Here is a 9,490-nt window from a genome sequence, read left to right as displayed (position 1 = left end):
AGGGAAGCAGCCGAGCTGGAAAAGAACTCCTCAATAAGAATGAGGAGGGCTTGCATCACCTGACTTTGAAACTTACGATAGAGCCACAGTTTTTGAAAAAGCATGGCACTGCTATAATGACTGATACATGGACCAATGGACAGGAACAGAAAATTCAGAAATAAAATCACCAGCACAGAGACAGCCTTGATCTTCGATAAAGGCCCAGTAAATATCAAATGGGAAGCAGGTGCCCTTTTTACCAAATGATGCTGGAAAAACTGGACATCCATCTGTAGAAAAGTGAGGGAAGACCCTTTCCTCACTCCATACACAAGAACAAATTTAAGGTCCATCACAGACCTCGAGGTAAAACTCCAATCTATTAGGATCATCCATGAGAAAATAAGACGGGATACACACTCAGAGGAAGATAAAATAGACAAATGGCACATACTAAAGATAAAACACTTGGGTACATTGAAAGACTTCATCAAGAGAAGAGAGTTCACTAACTGGGAAAGCATGTTTAGCAATGATGTATCTGACAAAGGGCATATCACTAAATTCTACAAAATTCTGCATGCTTATAATAAAAAACAGAACAAAAAATGAAACGTTAACTGAGGAGGTGGGCAAAAGACTTATACAGAAGGTTCACAAGGGAGGAAACCTGAATGGCCAATAAACATATGAGAAAATGTTCCCTATCATTAGCCATAGGGAAATTTAAATTAAAACAATTATGAGATACCAGCTAATACCATAAAGATAGCCTAATTCAAAAAATTATAAAGCAACAAATGTTGGAGGGGGCATGGTGAGATAGAGACTCATTCACTGCTGGTTGGCCAATAGATACACTATAGAAAGCAATTCGGCGATACCTAAAACAGATGGAAATTGAGTTACCTGTCAACCCAGCAAATTCCACTACTGCGTATTTTATACCCAGAAGAAATAAGAAACAGACTATGATCAGACATCTGTGCTCCAATGTTCATCACTGCACCGTTCACAATCCCAAAGAATTGGAAACAGCCTAAATTTCCATCCATATGAATGGAGTGAAAAACTCTGGTATAAACACACAACGGAGTACCATGCGTCCCTAAAAGACAGTGTGAAAAGCTGAAGCACCTTGTCTTCTGGAAAGAGTTGAAGGATATTATGCTGACTGAAGTTAGCTAAGCACAAAAGGACAAGAAGAACATGAATGTCCACAGGGCCCAGTTCCTATGCTGAGGACCTGAACATGACCTTTTAATGTTTCTGCTGATCCTATTCTCATCAACTACACTCATACCTTCATCAGAAAGCCAAAGGCAGTTCCACCTCATGTCAAGATTTAAGGTTCAAATATCTCTGATTTTGGATTTGCAAACAATAACTTCATCTCTTCAGGAAATTTGAACGGACACATTTATCAAAATAATTTTCTATTTGAACAAAGATTAGTGTTTGCTTCTGTGGCACAAATATTAAACTGGAATGATACAGAAGAGATTAGCATGGCCCCTATGCAAGGATGACACACACATTCGTGAAGTGTTTTATATATATTTAGAAAAAAGCAAAAAAAAACCAGTCTTGCAGTAAAGAAACAAATCTTCATCTGCCTGTTCCTCAAAAATCAATAAATTTAACAACTAATCTCATGGAACCATGTTTATCTATTCTATTTATTATGGCACAAATTTTATACTTGTAATAAATTTCCTAATTTGAGAGATTGACTTTATATACTCATTCAAGCCCAAATTCACCAGTCTTTCAACTAGCTTCTCCTGATCCATCTTTTTGAAATATTAGAAAGCACTACCAAGGTCAATTTCTCTCTTTTTTGTAGATGTTTAACATACTCAAATTTCCTTGATCACCAGATAATTCTGGTGGTCTATTGAGGGTCATCTCTTATAAAAAATATGAGATCCTCTTCACCTGTCAAGGGATCCTGGTGGCAGAGTGGCTAAGTCACTTTATAGGAGATAAAAGATGTCGCCGCCTGCTTCCATAAAGAGTACAGCCTAGTAAACCCTGTGAGAAAGTTCTTCTCTGACATAGACTTTGACTGCTAGTTGGAATGGACTACACAGCAAAGTGTTTTGCGTTAAACATCCTTTATTTTCTTTTCCTCACTGTACCTTGAATGTAAAACAAAGACTTATAATAGTTAAAATCTATTCACTGCACAATTTGAGTCAGGAAAATAGTATTAATTAAATTACAGATAAATAAAAGCGTGGAAAATGTTCATTTATCCAGGCACACGGCTAGGAAATATAACTCAGAATGTGGATCCAGAACCTGCTGTTGAAGGCAGTATCTTTTCCTTTTTTTTTTCAATAAAGAAGTCGTTAAAGTATTTATAATTTATTAAATCATGGTGTGTTAGTCTGGGTAAACTGGGGAAACAAATCCACAGAGACTCACATGTATAAAAGAGAACTTTATATAAAGGGTAAGTATACATTAAGAAAGTATCCCAACCCAGCGCTACCTAAGCCCATAGGTCCAACATTAGCCCATATGTCTGACACCAATGCACAAAGTCCTCCTCCATCTCACAAATCACACACATTGATGCTGACTGCAGGAGGAATGCCAAATCCGTGAACGTGTAAACATCTCAGTATTGGCAGGGGTCTCCACATGGCTGCTCCAGCACCCAGGACTGCATTGGGGCAAGTCCATGTGGCTTCTCCTCAGAGATGTCCTGCAGGAAATGAGCCTTGCCAGCAAAAGCAGGGAACTGGCTAAGGCAGCTGCACCCTGGTGCGACCATCAGAAAGCAAGAGACTCGAGAACTCAAAAGGCGAGGCTCACCGAGTCATTCATTTCTGCACCCTTCACTTAATCTCACATGTGTTTATCAGCCAGGTTGGCACAATAAACCTTAACTATCTCACATGTATTAATAATGAACGATTTACAAAAGTCCAGGATCACTGACTAGTTCTCCCAAATATGCTTCTCGAAGAGAAGTAGACTGGTTGAATTGTGCTATCTTTTTTTCTGGCTTCTCTCTTTTTCTGATCCATTTCCTTCACACAAATCAGAAAACTAGCTTGTCTCTTGGAAAGCTCACTTAATATGTGAAATATGTACCTTAATGCTGTTGTCAAATCTTGCCCTTAACTTGTTTGATTACAATAATGTCAACAACAAGCTGGGTTACATTGTAGGCTTTCAGTTTGCTGTGGTAATGCTAGGTAAACACAGTTGGACCAGGTGAAAGGAGGGATCAATGGAAGGTACCATATATATTAGAGTATAAGCTGACCCATATATAAGCCGAAGCACCTAATTTTACCACTAATGAATGGATGGAATGACATCACTTTTTCATCAAGGTCTTTTGGCAACTTCTGTGAAATCTTTGTTCTTTGCTGCAAACGTAAGGCAAACCTATTCATGGAGCGGGTACACCATCCTGCTGATGCAACAAAAATTTCAATGCCTGGTGCTTTTCTTTTGTCCTCTTTAGCCATTTGAAGGGCACGTGAGTGAATTCCCATGCGTGTTATGCAGTAACCATTTTGACAACACTCCATAACCCATTTATGCAATTCAGTCTCTAGAGACCCATATTAAGTCATTAAACCATATGGAGCTTTTTTTGCCTTTGGGATCTTTTCCAAGTCAGCTTTCATTTTCCGCCACTCCCTCACTTGTTTTTCATCAATAGAACATTCCCTAGTTGCAATACTGTTATTGCTTCTGCTCTTGACGCAACCTTACATTTGAAACCAGCTTCATATGATGTCCATTTGTCCATTTTTGTTTTGGTTCAAGATTAGAAGTATTGGGATCCATTTCTAATAGGATATATATATATAAAGAGAGGGTTTGAAAAGGAATGCTGTACCATAGCGACTGCCCAAAATAAACATAGTTATGGTTCTTAAAAGAGATAAATTTACAGCAAAATGGTGGTGTCCAGGCAACAAGACAAACTTCACGATGGAAAACCGATACCCCCAAAAGAATTGCTCTCAAAAGATACCACGAGGCCCCAAACATGCTGGATCACCAAGTTAGCTGACTGTTATTCAGGGTTTGGAGATGTGGGGGAAAGACCAGTTCCTCCCCCCAACTAATTACAGGTTTGATAGGCACAATTGTACGGTTAAGAGATATATAAAGATTATAATAAAGTCATAGAGAAATGGGAGAGAGTCAAATAAAGAAGTCAGACATATTTCATGGTAGCATGATCACCTCCTGGAGGCCATGATCTTACCAGCCACATCTGCGCATAGCATGTACTGAGGGTAGGAGAGCGAGGTGACGTTGGGTGATTTATTGCTAACCAAGGTTTATATATACTTAGGGGGTGTGTGAGAACAGGTAACCACATACGTCACAGGAAGGGGATGTACAATAGGCATACACATCATAGGAAGGAGATACACAAAGGACACAGACGTAACAGGAAGGGGGTGAACAAGCAATAGGAAAGGGAGGGACTAAGAGTACACATGTGACAAAAAGAGTGGATCCTAGGTTCATGATGGCGGCCTAACCTTGGTCACCCTTGAGTAGGCTTGACCTCTCTGGGCTCTCCTTCAGGGAAACAATTTACTACTATCCTTATCAGGATAGAAGGGAGTGGACCCTACTTAATGTAGGATAAACAGTGGTGTCTCCTTGCTCTGGATGGCTGTTAACCCTCAGGGAGAATGACCTGATCTACTTTTTGTTGACCTGTAAGTGTAGTCATTTACTATGTGTAGTAAGTAGCTAAGTTTGGCATATATTTGGGGTAGACAACTGGGAGAAATTTTTCTGTTTCCCACATGGAGAGTTGGTTATGGTAATATTCCATAATGTGATGACATGACTGTTTGCATAGAGCAGCCTGTGTCAGGGCTCATGTTATACACACTGCATTGTGTACACAGTCTGCTACTGCATGCGTTGCATTACTCCATATGCAGCATTACCGCATAGGTATGGGAAGTGCTAATGCAACACGTGCAGGAACACAGTGCGTACACAACACAGCGTGTATATTATGAGCCCTAACACAGGCTGCTCTATGCAAGCATAGTCAACCCTGGGTCCAGATAGGGGTTAATAAGAAAATAAAAAATAAAATATAACTGATTAAGTACTGTAAATAAATGTACTGTATATCCAAGACCAGAGTTATATGAGTACTTGTATTCAGCAATGCTTGGGCAGAGAAAGGGGGCATTACCAAGCATGGGTAAGACTGTAAGGCTACGCCATTGGTCACAGCCCTGGAGAAGAGCAGGAGAAGAAGAGCATCCGCATCCAATATTCATCTGACAAAGATGCGGTGCGCCCCAGGCACCAGCACTCAGGAGCGGGCAGGTTCTTGCCCAGTACAGCCCGGACAACACAGAGGCTGCCAGCGTACCGGAGAAAGAGGAGCGGCGATATGAGCAGTCACTGGACCACCCACAGAGGCTGCAGTTGACCTCAGATGAGCGGGAGAGGCTGGAGAACACCTGCACTGCACTGGAGAACAGGTGAGGGGGATGTGCACTCAAATATAAGCCAAAGGGGGCTTTTTCAGCATAAAAATGTGCTGACAAACTTGACTTATACACGAGTATATATGGTATTTCCATAACAAACTAGAGGTGAGAGAAAGAAGGTAACCAGGCAGGAAGCCAAAGTAGAGACACTTAATGAACAAGAGACCAAGGTAAGAGTGGGTTCCCTTGTTCCATGAAAGCTTAGAGAAGTTTCTACACTAAGCCTCTTCTTTTTCTGTTCATGAAATCTTTCAGCTATTTTACTCCCATAAAGAGTTACCCCCAGAGGCAGTTCTGTCATGTCCTCTAGAGTCACAATGAGCCAGAATTGAGCTGATGATGGGGTGTTTGGGTTTTGGCGTATATTGTCTCAGAAAAAGAGAGCCTGTGCCATCTTGTGGACCACATTTCACTCTTGTGACTACATTCCCCAGAGTCCCTTGCATATCTGCCCTAAGTCTAGTATGAACAGAGCATGATGGACTGAAACTCCCAGAATTTCTCACACTCTGCGGGAACCCTTAAGCCTCTGGGCACATATAATTAGAGAAGTCCATTATTTTGATTTCTTCTTCCTAGGAGCCTCTAATACAATTCTCCAACATTGCCTATGTCTGACCAGAGTAATGCTTTTCTCTTGACAAGAGACAAGAACTTAATTACAGGAACAGTAACCTTTCTTTTTTCTTTCTTTTTGAAATCACGCTTGAATGACATGACTTTAGGATGAATTCAGAAATTTTAGCAAATTTAGGCTTAAATTTGTTCTTTCTTTTTTTATTTATTTATTTTTTTAACATTTTATTAGGGACTCATACAACTCTTATCACAATACATACATACATCAATTGTGTAAAGCACATCTGTACATTCTTTGCCCTCATCATTTTCAAAGCATTTGCTCTCCACTTAAGCCCTTTGCATCAGGTCCTCTTTTTTCCCCCTCCCTCCCCCACCATGAGCCCTTGATAATTTATAAATCATTATTTTGTCATATCCTGCCCTGTACGGCATCTCCCTTCACCCCCTTTTCTGTTGTCAGTCCCCCAAGGAGGAGGTCACTCGTAGACCCTTATAATCAGTTCCCTCTTTCCAACCCCCTCTCCCTCTACCCTCCCAGTATCGCCACTCACACCCGTGGTCCTGAAGGTATCATCCGCCCTGAATGCCTTGTGCCTCCAGCTCCTATCTGCACCAGTGTACATCCTCTGCTCTATCCAGACTTGCAAGGTAGAATTCGGATCATGATAGTTGGGGGGAGGGGGGAGGGGGAAGCATTTAGGAACTGGAGGAAAGCTGTATTCTTCATCAGTGCTACATCGCACCCTGACTCACTCATCTCCTCCCCTAAACCCCTTTGCGAGGGGATCTCCAGTGGCCGACAAACGGGCTTTGGGTCTCCACTCTGCACTTTTTTGAACAGTTTCAATTCTCTTGATGTCTAGAATATCAACTTGTTACATGAATTTTGTGCATAACTAAAAGAACAAGCCCATGTGTATCTAACTAAAAGAACAAAGCAGTGGCAGTTAGATTTTCCATCAACTGAAGTTTATAAATATGTAGAGATGAATTCAACCCTGTTAATCAGGGCACAGCTTGAGAATATCTCCTTGGGGTGTGACTTTCTTATAAGAACCTGTGAATTCTCCCCTCCCCCCACCTTTCTCTCTGTCACTTACTCGCCCTGCTTGCTAGGGCTCTGCCTGCTACCAAGGGTGGCCACCTGAGTCTGAGAGCTGTCTGCACCTTGCCATGTTCACATCCACCTTGGATCCATGAAACTCCACGCTCACTGGCCTGTGATCTTCCTGCTTCTCTTTTCACCTTTCTACTTCACTGGCCTGCAGTTTTGTGAGGCTGAAGAAGGACCTTTGGACTGTCATCATACCTATGGATTCGAGTTAGACTGGGTTGGGATGCCTTCTTTACATATACTTAATTCTTGATACAACGATCTTTTTTATACATAGATGAGAGTAACTAGACATTTCTCTCGACAGACTGGACTAACGCACCAGGCTTTCTACAAGGTCTAAGGAACATGTGCACATTTCAAATCCCCTCTTCTTTCTTTTCTGTTGTTCTCATTTTGGTGAATTATTTTAAGATCAACATTTGGGTTATGCTCGTCTTTCAAATAATTTTGTGGTTTCTGTGCAGGACATCTTAAGTCGCTGTTGATTCTATTCGCATCATTGCTCTTAGATCCTCATCCCTGACCCCATATCAATGAAATTTCAGCTGAAAATTTACCTGGGGCCTTGATTCCCCTCCCAACTCTGGATTAAATCACAGGTTTCTCAAAATGGCTTTAACCTATGATGCGTTGAGTGCTGTTCTACTTCTCTGTGCATTTAAACTGACTTTTATAATCTGCAGACTATGGCAAACAATGCAATTAGTTACCTTTATCAATTCATGATTGGATTTAATTATTAATGACTTATTAGTGCATTTATCTCAAGTGACATTAAAGTGGGGTTCTGCCTTCATATGGGGTAGAACACAAAATTCACTGTGATACATCACACATACAACAGTCTGTACTTGCTTGGCTTTTCTGCTTCGGCTTCCTTCCTTCTTTTTGTTTTTTTTTTGCAAAGGACTTGCCCGTGGTAGCTTTCCAATGGTTTCCATATTTCAGCTTAAAAAATTAACTTTCCTAAATATCAACCGTGTTATCTGTACTGAAATAATTGCTACTAGCATGAATAATCCAAAACATTAGGTAATTTCAAAAGAATTGTACTTGGCTCTAGCAGGGAGTTTCCTGCTAGGATATAGTCTTACTTTCCTAATTCTGTATGTTTTAATCAAGTACAGAATCACAAACCATAAAAAAAGGAGAGACTGCAATAGAAAATTAACTATTTTTTTGCAAGAAAACAAAGTCTCCAAAGTGAACCAATCTTGGGCAGAAAAAAAAAAACGTCACTCTGAAGGATGAGTTTTATCTCATAAGTAGCTTACATTTTAGATCAGAGTTTACAGAATTAACGACAGCAATTTCATGAACATTCTGGTTCCTTTATCTCTGGAAGAACTCGGGTAGTGTTATGCTGAAAGAGATTTTGTTCAAATGGAGGCTCTTCTTTGTTTTGAAAAAAAATATGAGAAATTAAGAAAAACTTTATATGTCAATTAATTTGCTAAAATTTGCATGGGCTGGATAAGGAAACACACTTACATGGTGGTATAAAATTCAACCCTGGTATGGTAAAGGCTTTCCTTGTTTATTGATCCCAATGAAGCAGAGGGTATGAAGTTGAAATGAGCTTCACATCACATTATTTATTCCGATGACTCACCAGAGACCAGTGGGATTCTTGGCTGTGACTGTTTATTTCTTGAGGTAGTCAAAACTCATAAAAATGTTTAAAATATGTTATTAAATATGACAAAACGCCTAAAAACAATATTAGTATATTTAGAATTAAATTTTTTAATGTTGCTCTGGCAGAAATACTAGTTTTCTGTTTAAAGGAATAAGTATGCTTATGTAACTTTAGTCAATAACTCTTGGTACAAAAAGGGATTTAAATATTAAGATTGTGAGGGAATACATCAAAATGTAGACCCGCTGACTTCTAACAAGTCAATTTTGACTCATGTTGCTGTTGGGTGAATTCCAGCCCATAGTGACCTTGTGCACAATAAATTCCAGTCCATAGTGACCTTGTGCACAATAAATTCCAGCCCATAGTGACCTTGTGCACACTAAATTCCAACCCATAGTGACCTTGTACACATAAATTCAAGCCTATAGTGACCTTGTACACATAAATTCCAGCCTATAGTGACCTTGTGCACAATAAATTCCAACCCATAGTGACCTTGTGCACAATAAATTCCAGCCCATAGTGACCTTGGGCACACTAAATTCCAGCCCATAGTGACCTTGTGCACACTAAATTCAAACCCATAGTGACCTTGTGCACAATAAATTCCAGCCCATAGTGACCGTATGCACACTAGAAGGCAACAGGGACCATTCTCACAGC

General features: G+C 40.2%; 1 non-coding gene across 1 annotated transcript; it reads left to right on the top strand.

Moving 5' to 3' along the window:
* Nucleotides 1-1,436: 1,436 nt before the first annotated feature.
* LOC142425121 (U6 spliceosomal RNA) lies at nucleotides 1,437-1,542 on the top strand. Its single transcript, XR_012779494.1, has one exon. It is a non-coding gene; the product is annotated as a U6 spliceosomal RNA (small nuclear RNA).
* Nucleotides 1,543-9,490: the final 7,948 nt, after the last annotated feature.

This window comes from Tenrec ecaudatus, chromosome 13, assembly GCF_050624435.1.
Source record: "Tenrec ecaudatus isolate mTenEca1 chromosome 13, mTenEca1.hap1, whole genome shotgun sequence".
Taxonomy (NCBI): Eukaryota; Metazoa; Chordata; class Mammalia; order Afrosoricida; family Tenrecidae; genus Tenrec; species Tenrec ecaudatus.
The sequence above is the reverse complement of the archived record's forward strand: the minus strand, read 5'-3'. Positions and strand labels throughout refer to the sequence as shown.